Raw genomic sequence first — 22071 nt, 5'->3', positions numbered from 1 at the left:
CCCCATATAAGGTAATTGGGACCGAGGATGGTTTAGTCCCTCCCCCCCTTTTCCCCACTTCCAATCTTTTTGTCTCTATTTCCTTTCCTTTCTCTTTACCTGACTTTATCTCTTCTTCACTGTCCTTTTCCTACACCATTTAAGAATGTTTATTTTAAAATTTACTAAGTGGTGTTTGGTAGCACAATTTTCAAGAGGTGCCACTCCATAATATACACATACTACTATATAGTTAATGGCAGCTATGGACCGTATGACGGCATAATCGCAAAATTTATATGAACAACTGAAGCAACCACGATCTAAAGCCAATCTTCATCATAAAAAATTATTTTTTATTAAATATTAAATTTTGTTAAAAATTATCACATGCAGATAATTGGTGCAAAAAATGGTGCAAAACGACATACAATGTGTAAAAATGTTCCACCGCTGTATGGGACACGCAAGACCCAAGTTGTACAGCCTAATAAATGCTAAGCAATCATCCAAGTAGCGTAGTATATATACACAAGCCAATGTAACCCAATATCATTTAACAGAGGCTCATATGCTCAAGGGTCGTTAAGTCAAAGAAACAAAGAATGTTGATACATTATTCAAGATAATTATTAAGGGTATAATGAACCACCATATATGTGTTTGGATGTATATAGCAACAGCATATAGACATACAATATATTGGTGCTTTGTATTACATCATATCTATATATTGTTCAGCCAGATTATCAATCATATGGAAAACATGTCTGGCACACAATGGTTCTATGTAAAGTGACAATGCAGATTAATATACGTATAATAATTAATACCTAGGCACCAGACTGCTACTGAATGAGGCTTCCAAAATGGATCCTGCCCCCACCCCAACGCGCGTTTCGGCGCTGCCTTCCTCAGGGGGCGTCGATCATACTGGGAGGTGTGGATCTTTAAATATTGCTCTGGCCAATCGCTGTGTAGGGGAGGGCCAATCGACGCATGTCGCGTCACGGTTACCAGGGCGATCAGTGACGTCGGCGTCAGACAAGAACCACGTGACGGTCACATGGGCCCATGTGACCACGCAGGTCCTTGTGTAGAGACGCAGAAAGCCAGAGGACGCATACTGGGGCCGTACTGCGCATGCGTTCAGGTCCTGTTTATTGTTAACTGAACTGTGCTGCACAAAGAGGTACAACCATGGTTACTAACAATCACATTTTGTATTTAGAGCACATCATACGCAGTGGCATGGGGGGGCAACAAACTGTTTGTGATTCACGCAATTTGCTTAATAAAGCATAGTTTAAAAGGGGGCAGTCCCATACATCTCAATAGTCATGGATGTCATGTGTGATTCTCCACTATGCGATCTAATGAACGTCCATCAATCACATAATAGCCTAAATTTATGTTATATGATGCTGTTACATACAGCCTAACATAGCGGTTTAATTTAAGTCTTATCCCATAGAGTTAATATATCATAAGGGACCTTCATAGATCACGCGGAGTGCACAGCTTATCCATATGTTAAACAAAAGATGTAGAAGACGGTCCCAGTATCTATTGCACATAATCAATAATCAGGTAATCCATGTGCATGCACGTCCACAGGGGGGTGGGCAATGCAGACCGCCACAACCTACCGCCCCGACCCCCGCCCGCGGCCACTCACGGCGTGATGCCACAAGGGGAGCACGCAGGCGGCCGTCCACGGCGCAGGGAGGGAGGACCACAGAGCCCACCGCACCGAGGGAACACGCATACCAAGGATGCACCCCTATGGCCACCGCATACCTAGTCCAGCACATCAAAAACAGCACGGCAGAATTACAGATCGTATAAAATGACAATAGCATGAAAAACTGATGGTCACAGTCATTTATCATTAAAGTCCACAGGGTCCAAGATCCACTCTCCTCTGTCACAACGAATGCCAGAACACTTCATGTGATGATATAAATTTCGGTCTCCATTCATAGTGTCTAAATCATCAGAATATGCCCATCATGTCCATACTCATATAGATTCCATCATTCCCAGGACGATCCACCAAAAGACATATATATGCGATGAACTGTGAATATTAAAATCATTGTTTAAAAGTATGAAAACAATACACCTGTATATAGCAGACAGAGGGCGATCAAAGAAAGGGAGCGAAACTCAAATTCTCGTTTAGTCCATTAGGTTGTACAGTATCCAGCCTCCAAATCCATCGGGTCTCAAGCTGAGCCAACCGTTGGCTCAGCCTGCCACCACGAATCCCGTTTGCGAGTGAATCTATGCCCCTTACTTTAAATCCAGAAGTATCACAGCCATGTGCTAACTTAAAGTGCCGTGGTATTGTCCTGAGTGTGGAAGTGTCCATACAGTCGATGGCCGCAATGATGCCCAACACGTGTTCTCTAATTCTAACTTTCAGTTGGCGAGTAGTCAGGCCAACATATATTAGTCCACATGGACATGTGGCATAGTAAATCACATATCGTGAAGTACACGTAATCCAATTTCTAATTTTATACGTTTTAGAGCCTGATGCATTTACAAAGATATTTGTTCGCTCCATGTTTGGGCACGCGACACAACGACCGCATGGCACACTCCCAGGCTCCGGACCCCTCATATCCAAGAATGTATTTTTCGATTCTCCCTGGTAATGGCTACGTACAAGATGATCGCGTAAATTATTTGACCGACGTATGGTGATACATGGTGGGTCAGAAAGGATTTTAGCCAAGGTGGGATCCATTAGTAAAATTGGCCATGCCCTAGTTAAACAATCCCTCATGCGTCCAAATTGTCCGTGATACCGTGTGATAAACCTCATTTTATCCTCCATCTTAGGTTTTTAGGTTTTGTATAAGAGATCATGGCGAATAGAGTGTTTTGCCCGATGGTAAGCTCTCTTCACCATACGTCTACTATAGCCTCTATCGTAGAATCTTTGTTTCAAATCATCAGCCTGTCTCTCAAATTCTTTGTCATCGGAGCAAATTCTCCGTAGACGTAGGAACTGACCAGTAGGTACGGACTCAATCATATATGGAGGATGTGAAGATGTTGCATGGAGCAACATATTTGTAGAAGTATCCTTCCTATATATATTGGTCTGGATAGAATTATTCTTATCCCTCCTCAGAGACACATCTAAAAAGTTGATAGCATCTTTATCCCAGGTATATGTAATGTGGATATTCATATTATTGTTGTTAAGAGACTCCATGAAGTCCAATAGGGCCTCAATAGGACCCTACCAGATCAGCAGGATGTCATCAATGTACCGCGTCCAAAAGGGGACACAGTCTATTGATGCCCACCGATCTGACAGGGTAAGGTCCCTCTCCCACAGCCCCAGGAAAAGGTTAGCGTACGCGGGGGCAAAGACTGCACCCATCGCTGTACCCTGGAGCTGTAGGTAGAAGGACCCTTTAAATGTGAAAAAATTATGTGTCAATGAAGATTCAAGAAGCTCCATCACCAGTTCCACCATCACAATCGGCATATTGGATGACCTAAGGTAGAAGCCAACCGCCCGTAATGCATCCTCGTGTTTAATATTGGTGTACAAGGATTCCACGTCTCCTGTCACCAAAAGCATATCCTCACTCAAGCAAAGGCCATCTACTCTTTTTAACAATTCACCTGTATCACGGAGGAAGGAGGGAAGGCTCTCAACTAAGGGTTGTAATTTGCTGTCAATCCAGCGATTAATATTTTCCAAAAAGTTCCCTGCACCTGAAATGATGGGACGTCCGGGTGGTATAGACATATTCTTATGGAGTTTGGGAAGTAAGTATAGGGTAGAGATGGTAGGTTTACTGATGTGTAATGCCAAAGCCAGTTCCTCAGTTATGACCCTGTTCGTTACAGCTCTCTTTATAATCTTGGATAATTGTACAGAGAAGGAGGACAATGGATTGAACGTCAATCGCTTATAGCATGTCTTGTTATTCAATTGTCCAAAGGCCTCCCTCTCGTACATATCTTTGGACCACAATACAATGTTACCACCTTTATCGGCTGGCTTTAGCAACACATCCGGAAGATTTCTAAGTGTCGTCAATCGTTCACGTTCAATGCGGGTAAGGTTGTCATTCACAATGAAACGTGGAATACGCTCAAATTCCTTAGTTACCACCTGGATGAAGAGGTCAATACTAGTACAAGTAGATAGTGGGGGGAACCTTTTAGACTTAGTTTTTATTGTTGCTGGAATCTTACCTCCCTCCTCCATGTTGTGTTCTATTGCAAGTTCCTCTAATGTCCGTATAGCTACTTGCTCTTGTTCTGTGGGAAATAGAGTATGGAGTTGGTCATCAAAGTAATATTTCTTAAACAATAATGACCTTGCAAATAAATGTAGGTCTTTAATTGCCGTAAATAAATCAAATTCACTCTTAGGTGAAAACGAAAGACCCTTACTTAATAAGGTAAGTTCAGCATTAGTCAATTCATGCTTGCTTAAATTGATTACCTTGTTATCTCCATTGCTTGTATATGGTTGTTTGTGACGTCTACGTCTATATGGGTGAAAATTAGTGTCACGAGTTCTTTTTAAATTCAGTCCAGATCTTGTGGTGATGGAAGAGGATGACATACTAGATGACTCACTTAAAGATGAAAGAGACGTAATTGAGGACGTACGTTGTGTACGAGGTGGCTGGGTGGTTGGCTTCCTCCAGTGATATACCATATTGGATGAGAAATCTTTCTGATCTCTTGTCATTTTTGATACTTGCATTTCATGGATTTTCTTGACACACACATCCAAATTTTTATCAATTTGGGCCTCAAAAGTTGGGATCTTGTCACTAGGGCATATGACTTTGAATTTAGCCTGTGCTTCATCAATTAGATTATCAAGGGCTAATATGCTTTTACTGTTAAAATCTATCAGCAATTGCATGAGTCCGAAGGAACATTTGTTACATATTTCCTCCCAAGTGGTGTTTGGGCAAGATGAGTCCAGTCTGAGATATCTTGGATTACAAGTTTGATTGTTTCTTCATAAAGTTGCATTATACCTGAATGTGAATTCATATGTATTCATATGTATACTATTTTTCTTGATTATTTTTCCTGATTGTTGTATCTTATCTTTGACAAAATTTTAATAAATATATTTACAGAAAAAAAAAGATAATTGGTAGAATACTACTTTATGTGGACCAAAATCGGTGTCCAAGTAAACGGGAGAGAGACAATGAGTCACCAGCAGTATCTGTTTTAATTAAAGAATGGACTAAGCTCTACCTCACTGAAGACGGTATCCTGTATCGTAAAGGTAGACAAAACCGGCAGTTGGTACTGCCCAGAGTATTCCGTAGGTTGGTCTTCAAAGAACTCCATGAAAACATGAGACACCTGGGAGTGGAAAGGTAAACAAATTTGATCCGTGAACGTTTCTTCTGGCCGTACGTGCAGAGAGATATTGAGAGGTACGTGACCATGGAGTGTGAATGTCTGAAAGATAAACATCCCAACACATCAACCCCGGGCACCTTGCTTTGAGGTTTGGGTTCCCTACGAGGTTACACCACGATCAAGGAAGAGAATTTGAGAACAAGCTTTTTGCCAAGCTAGGAAAGTACTGTAGAATTCAGAGATCCCACACAATTCCCTATCACCCAGAGGGTAATGGACATGTCGAACGTTTTGACCGGACATTATTGTCGATGTTGCGCACTTAAACAGCTGATGAGAAGAAAGACTGGAAGAGTTCTCTGTCAAGTGGTACAAGCCTATAACTGTATAAAGAGCGATGCAACGGATTACTCACCCTTTTTCCTATTGTATGGACGATCGCCAAGACTGCCAATCGACATCATGTTCGATACTCTGATGTCAGAGACTTACAGAACGTATCTGGAGTACGTTCGGAAATGGAAGAAATGTCTGTGACCAAAGAACCCGTGGTCTCTGAGGAACAACCCACCAGGAGGATGTCGAAACGAGAAGTGAAGAGGCCCGTGATGCTGACGTATGAGACACTTGGTGAACCGAGTCAAGTGCCAAGAACTGTCGACTGGAAACAGGTATCTCTGACTGTGGACCAGGTAAGCCCACTTGAGTGGTCATCACCACCGAGAGGCGGTATGGAAGATGTTGCCTGGTGAAAAGACTTATTTTCATGCTTTGATTTTCATGCTATTGACGATCGCCAAGACTGCCAATCGACATCATGTTCGATACTCCGGTGTCAGAGACTTACAGAACGTATCTGGAGTACGTTCGGAAATGGAAGGAACGGATGGCAGAGGCATGCGACATAGCATCCAAAGTGGTTAGGAAAGGACAGAGCAAGAGTAAGGAGTACTATGACCGAAAATCTTATGGAGCAGAATTGGCACCTGGAAGCCGGGTGCTAGTCAAGAACGTGCGTGAGAAAGGCGGTCCAGGAAAACTTTGTTCGTACTGGGAAGACAAGGTGTATGTGGTCGTAAAGGAGGAAAGCTGATGACAGCCCAGTGTATGAAATCCGATTGGAAACGGGAGACAAGAAAAACAGAATAGTCCATCGGAATTTATTACTACCCTCTGACTATCTCCCACCACAATCAAACTTCCCAGAAGTAGACCGACATCGACTAAGGGACCACCACAGACTGAAGCTCCGGAGGTGGATAGTGACCTTGAAAGTTCCGATATAGAAGAACACACCGTTGTATTTCTCGGACCAGCAAGGAGAGGGATGTACCATCCTCAGGAGAGTGAACTAGATCCTGAGGCTTCAGAGTTCGTACCAAGGAGTACAGATGAAGTCCAATTCAGATCTCATGATCGAACACCGCCCCCTGAAGAGACCGATCGACACTCAGGGGGAGCGGAAAAATCAGACCGTGCGGAAACAAGCGACTCAGGAGAAGTACAGGAACTTAGAAAGGCAGCTCCAAGAGCATCTGAGGAGGCGCGGGAAATGAGTGCGGCGGAAAAAAACTTCTGTGACCGAAGAACCCGTGGTCTCTGAGGAACAACCCACCAGGAGGATGTCGACTCGAGAAGTGAGGAGGCCCGTGATGCTGACGTATGAGACACTTGGTGAACCGAGTCAAGTGCCAAGGACTGTCGACTGGAAACAGGTATCTCTGCCTGCGGACCAGGTAAGCAAACTTGAGTGGTATTCACCACCGAGAGCCAGTATGGAAGATGTTGCCTGGTGGAAAGACTTGTTTTCATACTTTGATTTTCCTTAAAAGACTTTGTAGAAACAAAGATTTTTTAAAGCATAGAGAGAGAGAGAGCTGGTTGAAGACGTACAAAAAGCGCCAGCTGAAGAGATGCGTTATACCAATTTGACAATGCAAATTTGTATAAAAAGTTATCCATCTTTCACCACTGACTGAGAAATGGTCAGATTGACCAATTAAGACGAATGTCGAGGACGACATTCAAGAAGTAGGGAAGAGTGTGACATGCAGAAGTAGTGCTGTTGCTTTAAAAGCATTCAGCAACTATTAGAAGTAACACAAGCACAGGAGACAGGAAGTGTTGTGCTCCAGAATAATCCAGCAACTAGAGGGGAACACAGTCACAGGAGAAGGGGAGTGTTTTAGCAGAGCCCCAGGGAAATTGTGGGGGAGTTGTTTACTGTCTGGCTGGAGCCAATGAGAAAGGTGGTGTGTGTGTTCTGTATCTCACAGAAGTGCCCCTGCAAGTGAAAAGGATTCAAGTCAGGAGTGAAGCTAAGCACAGGTCAGGTAGAGTTCCTAAAATAGCAGTGCAGAGTATTGTCAGACAGAAAGATAAGGACTGGAAGAAATGGTGTCACAGGGATCATCTCCCTCAGCAAACTTCCCCCTCCTCCATCTCACTGTGCTGTAAGGAATGCTGTGTTCATTAATGTGCCTTTGCATTAGAACTGTGCTGTCCTGTACTACTGGGAAGACTTTGATCTGCTGTGCAGCGAAGGAAACTGCACTGTTTGTCAATGGAACCTGTTCCTCCTAAGACTTAACTTGCACTGGCTGTGCAGCCTCTTATTAAATTCTACTGTTCTACCGTTTGAGGACTCTTGTCAAGTGTGTCTGGTCAGCAAGTGAAACAACCTACTTGTCTGTGCCTGAGGGTCAATACCCCTGTGTGCCTGAGAGAAGCTGCAGCACATGGTCTATGATCACCGAGTAACGGTTCCCCCAGGATTCCAAAGAATTCATGTAATCTGTCTCGCCCCTATCTGAACCTAGTGGCGTGTGTGTAACATAAAGTCCAAAACAGCACAAGCAAACAAGAAATTATATGAAAACAGGTGCAGGTCCTCCAGGTTTGTTTGGTTGCCTTTCATTTTATCCCCTATACTGTAAAAATCCCCTAATAACAAGAATTTTGAAAAATGGAAGATGCTGAGGCCAAGGTGATAGGCCGCAGCAGACGGCCTGAAGCAATGGGCTGTGGCGTCCCTGTAAGAAGAACCCGGGTGGCGCCAAGCGAGTTTCGTGATCTAGATTACGACGGTCAAGACCTGAAGACCCGATCCACACAAGGCAAGTTCTGGAATCCAGACGCTGGCAGTCAAGGCCTAAAAACCCAACCTGCGCCAGTCAAGACCTGGATTCCAGACTACACCAGTCACGAGCCGAGGCCCAGCCCTCATCTCACTGGGTACAAGAGACATCTCTGTTGATCAAGCCCCGAAGATCTGGGAGAAAACTCCGCTCAGGGGTGGACGCCCGTGGTGATTAATAAGAGACCCAAGTGAGCCGGGCCGTTGCTTCCACAGACATACTGTACAGGCAGGGTCAGACTAATACACCGGGAAATTGGAGAATCCTCCGGTGGGCCCGCTCCCTGCCCAGCACCGCAGCTCCTGCCTCCTTCCCCTCATTGCCTTCTCTGCCCTGCCCTGTATTCCCATGTGTGCACCGAGCGGTGCGTGTGTTATTCTACACCTGGCACCTGCTGGCGGCTACACTGCTCATCAAGTGAAGTGAAGAGAGTGCCTTCTCACTGCTTGGTGCTGCTGGCTTCTATTGATCTCATTGCGCGCACTGCATCTGAGAGAACGGTGCCCGCGATGAGATCAATAGAAGCCGGCAGCAGGTAATGAGGAGGCACTCTCTTCACATCTTTTGATGAGTAGTGCAGCCGGCCGCCGCATGCACCGCACAGCAGCACACTCAGGAGACTCTAAGCTACACACAACGAAGACTAACACTGATTGGCTGCAGCTTTGATTATACTCTCTGTCCATTGGCTGCACAGCTCAGCTCAGGTAAGAAGCTGTCTGTGATTGGTGGAGCACCTGCCTGCTTCTCTGTCACGTGCGCAATAATTGTAGAGCAGCGGTCAGTCCCGGCACTGCTGCTTCTGGGCCAAATACAGTAAGTGCCGTGTATTCCTGAGTGATATTATGGCTCCTCAATGACTGGGGCCCCTCTTCACTGACTAGGGCCCCTCCTGGCCTCAGCACTGTCAGTGGGGGCCCTGGGGACACAGTGAGGGCTGACTGAGTGCGCCCCCTCTGGCTGGATTCTCTGTGCAGGGCCGGCTGTAGGAGAGAACAGCTGAGGCAGAGCTGCTCCCTCTGTCAGAGGAGCCGGAGCACAGCCGCAGAGTGAGCCTCAGAGCAGCACTCCAACTGTGTGACACGGCTGTTTCCTTGGGGGAGGGGTGTGCTCTGCTGCACAGGAGGAATATGCGGCCTGTACAGAGCACAGTGTGCACAGCAACCTGGTACGCAGGGAGACTGCTGCGCATTGCAAACACCTCTCTGCTGTGTGCACATGTATACACCTCTTAGGCTATGTGCCCACGATGCAGAAATGCTCCGGATTTTTCCTGAGCGTTTCTGCATCTCCCCTGGCAGAAAAAACGCATGCGGATTGTACATGCAGATTGTACATGCGTTTTTCCTGCCAGGGACATGCGGATGTGAAGCGTTCTTCGCATGCATTTCCGCATGCGGGTTGACAAGCACTTTCCAAGCGATTTTAGCATCACTTGGAAAGTGTTTGTCAACTTGGTCACACTATATAAATCCATGCAACCGGCATGGATTTATATAGTGTGACCTAAAGAATGGTTAAAAATAAAAAAATAAATCTACCTTCTGATGGCCCCCGCAGTCTTGCTTCGCTGCGTCCTGGCTGCCGGCAGATCGCGGTACACTGAAGGACCTGCCGACGTCAGCATCGCGTGACCCGTCACATGATTATGACGTCAGCGCAAGTCCTTCAGTCCATCGCGAGCTGCGGCATGAGAGGACGAGCGCACCGCGGGTCATCAGAAGGTAAGTATAACATTTATTTTTTATTTTATTCTTTTTTTCACAGGTTCTGTGGTACCCGGGTCCGGAGGAGAGTCTCCTGTCCTCCACACCTGGGTACCATCCGCACATTGGAACGCATGGAATGCGCATCTACATATACAGTGATGCGGAATCCATGCGTTCCAATGCAAGTCAATGGCGGCAAAAACGCAGCACTTCCGCAAAATAATTGGTAGTGCTGCGTTTTTTTCCGCAATGATAATCCGCAGCGGAAATTTCCACAGCATGTGCACAGCACATGCGGATTATCATTGGGGAACATGGCAGGCCTTCTACCATGCTTTTTTTAAGCGTTTCTGCAGCGTTTTTGCCGCTGCAGAAACACTTAAAAACGCATCATGGGCACACAGCCTTACTCCAGGAACTAGCAGTGCACAAAATGTGTGTATAGCAGAGCTCCGTGCGGCTGGTATCTATCCACCTACCACTACAATCTATCTATTATCTATCATAAATCTATCTATTCATCTCATCTATCTATCCTGTATCTATCTATCTAGAGATAAAACAAGCAGGGATGCAAAAGTCTCCCAGGCAAAACCAAAACATAAAAAATGGAGGCTAGTCCTCAATTGGACCGAAATGTTGCTGTCACTATGGACCATTACATTTTTCATATTTTTTCTCATTTGGGTGTGCTGCCTCCATTTTTTTACATACAGTATTATCTATCTAGCGATCCATATATTTCTCTATTATCTATCTATCATCTATCTCATATCAAATCAAATGGGTTTAGCATTGCCAAAGCAAGTGGTAAAATAATGGGGGGATGGGTATAGGGACACATCCAGGGTGGGGTATCTGAGTCCATGACATATCAGTCTCCTCTTAGTCTGTGGCAGGCACTGACATATTGTGCCGCTATGGCCGCTGCACTTTCCTCTATCCCCAGTAGTATAGGCAGTATCTATCTATCTATTTATATCTATCTATCACTTATCTATTAGTGATGAGTGAGCGTGCTCGTTTAACCCTTTTACCGAGCACGCACAGGTGCTTTCCGAGTATCTTCGACGTGCTCGTATATTAAAGGGGTATTCCCATCTCCAAGATCCTATCCCAATATGTAGTAGGTGTAATAATAATAATAATATTAGCAAATACCTCCAATTAGAAATGTAGTATTGTTTATCTGATTCGCTATGTCCCTTTCCTCATGTGCAGGCATTGCAGGACCTTAGGTATCCATGGTTACGTCCACTAGCAACTAACTGTCACTATATTAGTGGTCGTAACATTATTATTATTACACCTACTACATATTGGGATAGGATCTTGGAGATGGGAATACCCCTTTAAGTTCTAGTCTCTGCGTCTGCATGATTTATGTCTGTTAGTCAGCCTCAACACTTGAGGATTCTCTAACAAACATTCAATCTCTGCATGTGTTGAAGCTGTCTAATGGGTACAGGGGTTGGTCTGGGCTAGTACAACAGGCAGGGTGGCGGCCTATTGAAGTGAAGGCGGCCCAGCGAGCCTTGTTAGACTTTGTCAGGGAGAAAGGTTGAACTGGATGGACCTAGGTCGTTATTCAACCTACATTACTATGTTAGGAGGACTTGCGGCCTAGCGGGAAGAACTGGAGAACCCCGCTATGGCCCGTGTTAGAAGAAGTGATAATGCAGTGACTTTCTCTAGTACCGGTATCATCCCCTTTGTCAGAAGTTCTAAGAATGTATAAACAGAGACAGAGTGAACCCAAGGATTCTTTGTACATTTGTTATTGTATATTTCATACTGTAATGATCCTGTTTAGCATTAATTGCCGTTGCTATATTTACCACAATTCCCACCATATCAAGGAAATAAATAGTTTCAGTGGTTACTTCTGCCTTGTGTTTTGTCTGTGCGTTTCATCCGGTCACCTGCTTACAATAGCACCCAGACCGAAAATACAGTTGTGTGAACGAGCCCTTAGGACAACATGATATGATGATGATGAAGGCCGTTTGTGGACGAAACGTCACTCTTTTATGTGAGATGTTCTAATTGATGTTTGTGAATATCTATTACATTTTGTGAGGCAGTCTGGAGGCTTGGTGATTGTGGATTTACATAGGTGATTGACTTGCCCCAAGAAAGTTCAGAGAATGAGAGCGCGGTACAGAAGAAATATCTAGATACTACTTGCATCAGAAATGTGTACTGATGTACCAGTTACTTTAATACATGGAAAAATTGTTTTTACCTGTTTAAAGCTTTATATTATCCCATTAGTTATTTATAATCAAACTAATAACTAATAGACTCGTTTTAGTGGGTGTTTAGTACGGGAGATGCATTTGTAAGGATAACACTGACCTCTATTGGTCAAAAATGGATAATAGATAAACTTGCTAACATTTATGGCAGCAGTGGAAAATGGCCTGGTTTGTGTGAGGCTGAGCAGGGACTATTGCCATGATTCATGAAAGCTTTTATGCCTTCTGGAATAAAAGGTTTGAAAATTCACAACATTTTTGCGCAACGCCAAACTACACAACAATTAGATTTTTTGCTTTTTCACTTCATTTCTGCCCAGCTCTGACAAAAATTAGAATACTTTATAACAACAGCTTGAAAAATGTTTTTAAAATACGAAATGTTGGCCTACTGAAATGTATGTTCAGTAAATACACTCAATACTTGGTCGGGGTTCCTTTTGCATCAGTTACTGCATCAATGCGTCGTGGCATGGAGGCACCAACCTGTGGCACTGCTGAGGTGTTATGGAAACCCAGGTTGCTTTGATAGCAGCCTTCGGCCCGTCTGCATTGTTGGGTCTTTTGTCTCTCATCTTCCTCTTGACAATAACTCATAGATTCTTTATGGGGTTAAGGTCAGGCGAGTTTGCAGGCCAATCAAGCACAGTGATACTGTTGTTTTTAAACCAGGTACTGGTACTTTTAGCAGTGTGGACAGGTGGACCGCTGCTGCAGAGAAGCCGGGGAGAATGAGCGGCTCCGGAGCTGCAGCTCAGGAGCGGTACCCTGTCACTCACTGAGCGCAGTTCCAGAGCCTGTCATTCTCCCTGGCTTCTGTGCTGCAGCAGTTGCATGGATGACAGCGGGGGACACCTTGGAGAGGTGAATATAAGGATTTTATTATTTTATTCTTAATTTTACAGCTGCATACACTGAGAGTACACTACTACTACCCTCATCATGGTCCCTGCTGGTGCAGATCACAGCGCCGGCAGGGAACCATAATGAGGGCAGCGTTCAGCACCTGCGCTTGGGAACAGCGCGATTCCCAGGCACCGGTACATGTCACACGGATGACACAAGGATGTCATCTGTGTGGTACGTTTTGTGGACCATGTGTCCGCAAAAAAATAGACTCGTCTCCATGTGGAGCACACAGACACACTGAAATGTGCACAGACCCATTCATTTGAATGGGTCTGCGTGTGTCAGTGTCTCCGATACGTGTGGAAACTGTCACCACTCGTACTGGAGATACTGACATGTGAAAGAGCCCTAAGGGGCCTTTTTAAACTCTTAGGAAGCCTTTGCAGGTGTTTTTTGTTAATTATTTTAATCCAGGAAATTAATTAAAAACTTGAAATTTATTTAAACATAATTAATAGTATAACTATACTATCAATAAGAACACACAGTTCGAAACGCATCAGATAGCATGCTGTTTAGAGCATTTTTTTAACATGTACTCTTTTTAATCATGTTTAAATAAATTTCAAGTTTTTAATTAATTCCCTGGATTTTGTGCTGGATAAATCTCTCTTTCCTGCCATTGATTCACCCTGCTGCCAACACAGGCTCTCAATCCCTCAACGTCCTGAGGAATTCCACTTCATATGGTGAGCTGGATGAACTTTTTCATTTTTATATACTGAATGACATCTTGGTATTTCCCCCGATCTGCCTATTCACAGGAGGGACGTTTGCCAGGTTCTGGAGAGGTTAAGGGAGAATCGTTTGTACACCAAATTTGAGAAGTGAGTCTTTGAGCAGACCTCTCTTCCGTTTCTTGGGTAATTCATTACTGAGACCGGCCTGAAGATGGATCCTGAGAAGGTGTCCGCCTTCTTAAAGTGGCCCCGTCCTGACGATCTGAAAGCTATCCAGTGGTTCCTCGGGTTTGCAAACTATTACCGTCAGTTTATCCCACATTTCTCCTATATCTGCCCTGACTCTCAAGGGAGCCAACCCAAAGTTATGGACTCCAGAGGCAGAGAATGCCTTTGTCTCTTTAAAACAGACCTTCTCTTCAAGCTGCAATGTCCAGACAACAGCAAGCTGTTCTTTCTGGAGGTGGATGCTTCTACTTCAGGAGCAGGAGCCGTTCTTACTCTCTCTAGATCATTCCAGTCTTCCGACCAGGAGGAGGAGCCTCAACAGATCATTGAGCCCTCCAAAATCCTTACGGTCGCCCTGTTGGATTCATCTCGGCTCACTTCCAGACAGGGGCGTACATAGAAATCATGGGGCCCCATAGCAGAAGCTCTAATTGGGCCCACCCCACAAAAAATAAATATTTGTCTGTGTCACAGAAGAGCAGATCTCACAACTTTACAGCCTTTACATAGTAATTTTCCTCCTGTTGAAGTCCTAGATTCCTCTTTCATTGTCCCATAAAGTATGATGCCAACAAAAGTGCCCCCCAAAGACAGTATGATACCCCTATGGTGCATTTCTCCACATGCACAGTATAATGACTCTTGTACCACACTTCAACTCCCAAGACAAAGTATGGTGACCCTAACACAGTATAATCCCATAACTGTGACCCCCACAGAACCCTCCATACACTATAATGTGCCTACATCCAGTATAATGGCCTGCACTAGCCCTCCAAACAGTATAATGGCCCCCACACAGCCCTCCAAACAGTATAATGGCCCCCACACAGCCCTCCAAACAGTATGATGGCCCCACACAAACCTTCACACCGTATAATTGCTTTCATACAGCATAATGGCCCCCACATAGCCCTCAAAATATTATAATGGCCCCACATAGCCTTTCATATAGTATAATACACCACCGATAATCCTCCATATAGTATAATCCGCCCCCCATAATCCACCATATAATATAATCTGCCCCCCCATAATCCTCCATATAGTATAATGCGCCCCCCATAATCCTGCATATAGTATAATGAACTTCCCATGGTCCTCCATAGAATATAATGCACTCCCCTCCCCATAGTCCTCCATACAGTATATTACACACCCCATAGAGTAAAATGCAGCCCCCATATAGTATAATGCACCACACAGTCCTGCAGTATCATGGGCACCACGTACTCACTGATTTTAAAATACCGTATATTTTAAATAAGCCAACCCGAGTATAAGCCGAGACCCTTAATTTTACCACAAAAAACTGGGAAAACGTATTGACTTGAGTATAAGCCTAGGGTTGGAAATGCAGCAGCTGCTGGTAAATTTCCCTAATCCTGGTGTGTGTGGCCCCCTCAATCCCCCAATCCTGGTATGTGTGGCCCCTCAATATCCCAATCCTGGTATGTGTGGCCCCCTCAATCCCCCAATCCTGGTATGTGTGGCCCTCTCAATCCCCCAATCCTGGTATGTGTGGCCCCCTCAATCCCCCAATCCTAGTATGTGTGGCCCCCTCAATCCCCCAATCCTAGTATGTGTGGCCATCTCAATCCCCCAATCCTGGTATGTGTGGCCTCCTCAATCCCCCAGTCCTGGTATATTCCCTCTTCTCCACGCCAATGGGAGTGCGGAAGAGGGAATATTTATTTCCCTTCAGCAGCGGGCACACGCGGTAGCTGCAGCAGTGGCTACTGTGTGTGTCCCGCTCTTCCACCGCCACAACCTCCTACTCACCTATCCTCCTCGTTCCCACGCTGCTTGCTGCCCTCCTGGCTCATGGGCTCTATAATAGCAGTGGCGTGGCCTGCTGCCATTGGCGGCACGCCACTTCTTCCAGAATAATGTACGTATCTGAACCACATAGGAGGCGAGTCTTGCTGTGGGGTCACTCGACTAAGCTGGCTGGCCATGCCGGACAGAAGAAAACGACTTTCCTCATCTCTCTCTCATTATTGGTGGCCGAACCTGCGCAAGGATATTATAGACTTCATTTCAGCCTGTCCCTCTTGTGCCTAGAACAAAACCCCAAGACAGCTTCAGTCCAGTCGACTTCTTCCTTTGCCTGTACCATCTGCTCCCTGGCAGCATGTTGCTATGTACTTCATCACAGATCTGCCAGTATCGACTGTGTGTACCGACATTTGGGTGGTTGTGGATCGCTTCTCCAAGATGGCCCACTTCACTCCGTTGTTCAGTCTTCCATCTGTTCCAGTGCTTGCAGAGAAGTTCATTCTACACATTTTCTGTCTCCATGGTCGCTTCATATTGTCTCAGATAGGGGTGTCCAGTTTACTTCTCGCTTCTGGAGGGCTACCTGCAAATTACTAAATGTCACTCTGGATTTCTCTTCGGCCTACCATCCTTAATCCATTGGCCAGGTAGAGCGAGTCAATCAGATCCTGACCAACTTTTGCAGCTTTTCATCAATGACCACCACAATGACTGGGCCGAACTCCTACCTTAGGCCAAATTCTCATACAATAACCATGTGAGTGAATCCTCTGCCAAATCTCCATTTTTTTGTGGTGTACGGGCAACATCCCAATATTCCGTTCCGTGTTTCTACTACCTCCAATATTCCTGCTGCTGAGTCCCTTGTCGAGGGGTTTGCGAAGATCTGTTAGGACACCAAGTCCACATTATTTAAATCCTCGGAATGAATGAAAAGGCACGCAGACAAGAGACGTCTGGATCCACCTCTGTTTCATCTGGGGGACAAGGTCTGGCTGTCATCTAAATTTGTCCGTCTCAAGGCACCATCCTATAAACTGGGTCCTTGTTTTATCATTCCTTTTGAGGTTCTGAAGCAGATCAATCCAGTAGCCTACAAGGTCAGATTCCTGGCCTCTTTACAGATTGCTAATTCTTTTCATGTGTCTCTCCTCAAGCCAGTTGTCCTCAGTCCTTTTTTCAGTGATTTTGGTTCCACTCCTACTCCTGTCAGCTCGGAGGACATTTTCGAGGTAGAGAACATTTTAGCTACCAAGAGGGTAAGAGGGAAAACCTTTTTTCTTGTATGTTGGAAGGGGTTTGGTACTTAGGAGCTGTCCTGGGAGCCCAGGGAGAACATCCATGCCCCTCTCCTCCTGGAGAGATTTCTTGTGGGCTTGAAAAAGAGGGGCCTAAAAGGGGGTACTGTAGTGCCAACGTCTCTGCCTCCTGCCTCCCTCCCTTGGCAGAGACGTCAACTCACTCACCACCGCAAGCCCCGTCCTGCACACTCTCCTCCTTCCTCCTCTGTTCCCACAGGTGCCCGGGTTGCGTGCACTGCGCGCATATCCCCGGGCACTGTGCTTAGGGGGCATGAGCGGTCTTGTCCCTCTTAAAGGGACAGCAGTGTCCCAAAGTGTCCCCAGCCAATGACTGGGAGACACTTATTATTTAAGGCACCTCCACCTGAGGGAAGGTGCCTGTGCAAGGTTGTTCGTATGTTTCCTAAAACACACTTGCTAGTTCTCATGTCCCAGTTCTTGTATCCAGTATACCTGTCCATCAGCTGTGCCTACCTGTCCGTCAGCTGTGCCTGCCTGTCCGTCATGTCAGCCTGCCTGCCCATAAGACTTCCTGCCAGTCAGCCGTGTCAGCCTGCCCGTCTGACATCTGTGTCAGCCTGCTCATCCATCTGCCGTGCCATCATGCCTGTCAGCTGGCTCGTCCTTCTGCCATGCCACCTGGCCTGTCTGTCAGTCATGCCAGCCTGCTCATCCATCTGCCGTGCCAGCCTGCTTGTCCGTCTACCGTGCCAGCCTGCTTGCCCATCGGCTGTGCCAGCCTGCCTTTCTACCTGCTGTGCCCACCAGCACTAGCCTGCCTGTGTCGTGCCAGTCTACCATTCCCGGCCGCTCCTGTCCCTTGGGGGTCAGCTGCCATCCACCTGACGTCAGTCCCGGAGCAGCATCTGGTTCCGCCTCCTTCAACTCTCCTCGGATCGCAGTGTTGTCAGCCGCCATGAAACTGAGGTTGGACCTGGTCAGGTACCTAGTTACACCCCTCTGGGCTCTCCTTGGATCACGGCACAGTGGTTGCACCACCCGGTTCGTAACAAGTAGAACAATGTACCACAACTCCAGAGTTTGCTAAATCTTTCTAAAGGTGTTTTGTAGTCAAGTGGGGGTTCTGATTTGCTTCTCTAGCAATCCTACGAACAGCTCTCACTAAAATTATGCTTGGTCTTCCAAACCTTATCTTGACCTCTACTGTTCCTGTTAACTTCCATTTATTAATTACATTTTGAACTGGGGAAAGGGCAACTTGAAAACACTTTGCTAACTTCTTATAGCCTTCTCCTGCTTTGTGGGCCTCCACCATTTTCATTTTCAGAGTGCTTGGCAGCTGCTTAAAATAACCCATGGCTGCTATTTTTTGGCACAAGGTTAGCAGAGGCTGGATTTTTATAAAGCTGGGAAATTTGCATCACCTGGCCTTTGCTAACGATGATAGTGAACAAGCCATAACCCTAACAAGGTCTGAAACCCAGGTCAAAGTTATCTGAGCACACAAATCTCCAAGGGTGCGCAAACTTTTGCACCAGCCCATTTTCCTTTTTGTAATTTGTAAAATGTGAAAGATGACAATATATTTTTTTTTAGCTAAAATACAAAGTAAATGTGTCATCTTTAACTTTAGGCCTTTTAGAGATCATTTCATATTCTACTTCCTTAACTGTTCACAATAACAGTAATTTTGACCAGGGGTGCCAAACTTTTACATGCCATTGTATGCTGAATGAGCTTTGTAGTGTACATCTTGGTGCAAAAAACTCAAACCTCAAGATTTGTATTCCACTGTAAAAGCAGAAAGATGCATGGACACTCTGTGCTGCAATATCAAAAGAAAACAGTAAAAAGCATTTATAACATTTATTATAAATAGAATCACTGTTATACTAATATATATTTTGTAGATAACTAAACGTATACCTTAACTGCATTTATTTCCTATAGGAAGAATATTTGATTTTAAAAGCGTCTGTTAGCAAAATACAGTTTTTGGGCATGTCATACTCCTCATCCTCAAAAGGGTTGTCTCATGTTATTGAATTGCTTTAGTTAGACAGCATGAAAATAAGCAAGGTTGCAATTGACTTACTTACTTTATTGACCTTTCATATTACATATTGTACCACTTGTTTCCATGGAGCTTGGCCATTCAGTTCCTGGCCAGCTTTGCACAGTGGAAATATTCCAGGAGAGGAGTTAACTTCTAATATACAAAGAAAATGTGTCATCTTTAACTTTAAGACTTTGAGAGATAATTTCATCTTCAGCTTGCTAAACTGTTCACAATATCAGTAATGTTGACCAGGGGTGCCAAACTTTTACATGCCACTGTTAAACTATTGTTGCACAGATATATGCACAGATAATTTTGGACTGGGGTGCCTAGGGCCCACTGCTAGAATTGACTCTTCGACCCACAATACAACTATATGCTAATATCCTCCTAAGTCTCCTGCCATAGCTTTTAATTTCATTCAAATGTCTATGGATAGTTCGCGCTGACACTGATGCACCCTGAGCCAACAGGACAGCTTGAATTTCTTTGGAACCTGATTGGGGCTGCTTATCCTCCATATGGAATATCCTGCATTGCAACCATGCATCAATTTTTTTCTGCCGTCTACGTTCAGGGAGATAAGCCACAGTGCAATGGGTTGTAAAATTCTTGACTATGTTGCGCACCATGGACAAAGGAACATCAAGATCTCTGGAGATGGACTTGTAACCTTGAGATTGTTGATATTTTTCAACAATTTTGGTTCTTAAGTGTCCAGACAGTTCTCTACTCCTCTCTTTCTCTGTTCTCCATGCTTAGTGTGGTACACACAGACACACAATGCAAAGATTGAGTTAACTTCTCCCCTTTTCATCTGGTTTCAGGTGTGATTTTCATATTGCCCACTTGTTACTTGCCACAGGTAAGTTTGACAAGCATCACAAAGTTGTTTACACATAATTTTGGAAAGGTGCCAACAATTTTGTCCAGCCCACTTTTGGGGTTTAGTGTGAAATTATGTCCAATTTGGCTTTTTTCTTCTGTTTTTTTTGTGCTGTTCCAATACACAAAAAGGAAATAAACATATGTATAACAAAACGTGTAATTGCAATAATTTTCCAGGAAAAGTGCTTCATTTTCTGGAACAATTTCAAGGGTGCCAACACTTTCTGCCATTGCTATATGTCTGACCGACACACCATTCATTCTCTAGGGGGCTACCAGAAAAAGTCAAGACCAGTGCTCAACAGCCACATAAGGCGTGATTGGAGTGGTGGTCGGACATACTACTACATTGCAACAAAAATAAAACTTCCCCATTTTGTTGAACGATGCAGGTCTCTATCAGTCTGACCCCCACCGGTGGATAGGTATTAAAGGGTTTCACCGGTGAAAACAAGTTAAACACATCTCTGTCACTTTGTAAAGCCTCCTTCACATGTCTGTGTTTGCAGTACGTATTGCATCCGTTTTTTTCACGGATGTCACACGTAACCATTATAATCTATGGTGCTGCACACATGTCCGTGTGTTTGTATGGACCGTGTGTCCATGCAAACCACACGGAGACATGTCCATTTTTTACCAGCAGCACACATGACGAGGGTCATACAAGTCTATGGGTCTGTGTGTAGACCATGTACTGTGGTGGTCCCTCCCAGAATACAGCAGCCAGAGGACAAAGAACACGACCAGGCAATTTGTTAGGGAACTACTTTTTACTAACAACGAAAACTGGGTCACCCTGGAAACACAAGAAAGAAACACATAACTTTCACACACACCTATCCCAGGACAGCTAGGACCCCTGCGCTGCACAACCGATAGAACATACTGGGCCTATCAGATACACTATAATTTGCCTGACTTGTGGTTCCGCCTAATGCAGTAAACAAGTGTTACCCAGAGCAAGGATGTAATTAGATGAGTGCAAGAGGCGGCCCCTGCTGTGGTGCAGTGCAGAGATTCACAAACTTAACAATTCTCTAAAATTACAATTCTGTTATGCTATCTATACACAAGCTCACCCACTGAGGGGAGTATCTAGCTAAGGTTCATATAGCCCTATTAGCAAACAATGTCTCTAACTGAGAATCTATGTTTGGTGCCAAACTCGCTCTACAGTCTGCATGCACGATCCCACTGGGATCCCTGTGGTGGGGACTTACCGGCTGTTAACTGATCGCTGAAGAAGCTGCCTGATCGTCCGATCGTCTGTTTAGCTTTAAGGTTGAGGAGTGGATGCGGGACTTGTCACCTGAAGAGTAGTTTTAGCCTGACAGGCTAGCAGAAGGCCATTCATTTCACAGCAGATGCCTTGGGGGAACCCAACTCTGAATCCAACCGTAGTCGTCCCCCCAAAGTGATTCTTCCTCTTTGACAGGAGTCACAAGAACAGTTGTACCTTTCCTCAGTAATCTGACTAGCCCCTAGCGCACTGCACACACTGAGCTTTCAGGATCCCACACTAATGTCCTGCTCAGTCAGCTTCCTGTTGCAAGAGACAAAAACACCATCCTGTCAGCCATTCAGATCAGGTCAGCCAAAGAATCTCTTCCAGAGGCAACAGTGACCTCTTGTGGCCGGAGTCCGATACTAAAACAATGTCTAAACATTCCCATCTCACACGTGTAAAACATGTACAGCACATAGATGGCATCCATGTGTCATCTGTGTGCTGTATGTGTTTAACATTGCAAAGTAGAGGAGAAGCTTCGGAATTGATTTTTTTGAAGCCATACTGAAAAAAAATGCATGG

At 45.0% G+C, this 22071-nt stretch overlaps 1 long non-coding RNA gene across 2 annotated transcripts in view; it reads right to left on the bottom strand.

The window, feature by feature from the left end:
- Window positions 1–267: 267 nt before the first annotated feature.
- LOC141166435 (uncharacterized) overlaps window positions 268–22071 on the bottom strand; it is a 55357-nt gene continuing 33553 nt past the window's right edge. Inside the window, exons 4-7 of one of the 2 annotated variants that reach the window (XR_012251290.1) lie at window positions 21482–21804; window positions 19411–19520; window positions 4207–4272; window positions 268–2059 (exon numbers count right to left, since the gene is read on the bottom strand). This is a non-coding gene — a long non-coding RNA (uncharacterized lncRNA). The remainder of the gene's footprint in view (window positions 2060–4206; window positions 4273–19410; window positions 19521–21481; window positions 21805–22071) is intronic. The other variant, XR_012251291.1, reaches the window with a different exon arrangement.

Source organism: Phyllobates terribilis, unplaced genomic scaffold (assembly GCF_046119375.1).
Source record: "Phyllobates terribilis strain yellow unplaced genomic scaffold, ASM4611937v1 Scaffold_11__3_contigs__length_659146591, whole genome shotgun sequence".
In the NCBI taxonomy this organism is placed as follows: Eukaryota; Metazoa; Chordata; class Amphibia; order Anura; family Dendrobatidae; genus Phyllobates; species Phyllobates terribilis.
This window is presented reverse-complemented; position numbering and strand designations above follow the sequence as displayed.